Source organism: Myotis davidii, unplaced genomic scaffold, assembly GCF_000327345.1.
Source record: "Myotis davidii unplaced genomic scaffold, ASM32734v1 scaffold56, whole genome shotgun sequence".
Classification (NCBI taxonomy): domain Eukaryota; kingdom Metazoa; phylum Chordata; class Mammalia; order Chiroptera; family Vespertilionidae; genus Myotis; species Myotis davidii.
This window is the reverse complement of record NW_006287458.1, coordinates 81,822-82,383: the sequence shown is the minus strand read 5'-3', so window position 1 is coordinate 82,383 and position 562 is coordinate 81,822.

Here is a 562-nt window from a genome sequence, read left to right as displayed (position 1 = left end):
GGATAAAGTAATCTTGGTTGCAGGTTCTTGCTGCAACTTTGCATCACTTTGAATATTTCTTGCCACTCTCTTCTGGCCTGCATGGTTTCTGTTGAGAAATCAGCTGACAGTCGTATGGGTACTCCCTTGTACCCACCTGCTATCTTGACTTCAGCTTTGTAAGAGGACTGAGAGATAATAAATGTTGTTTCAAGCCACTGACTTTTTGGATAATTTTTTCATAGCAATAGATAATGAATACAGGCCCATAGGTTGCTGACTTCTTAAAAGAAAACAATGTACCTGTTTTGCTGATACTTTGCAGTCCTGGCACCTACACAGGACCACAGTGAGGAACTACTATTTTTCCTCCACCAATTAGAATGTTGAACATAATAACCAAACTTTTGTGGGTTTAGCTTTTAAATATATGTCTAATATTATTATTATTATTTTTAAATTCTTTATTGTTGAAAATATTATATATGTCTCCTTTTCCCCCCACTAACCCCCATTGACCTCTCCCTGCCCGCTCCTGCCCCCAGCATGTGTCCGCACCCTGTTATTGTCTGTGTCCATTGGT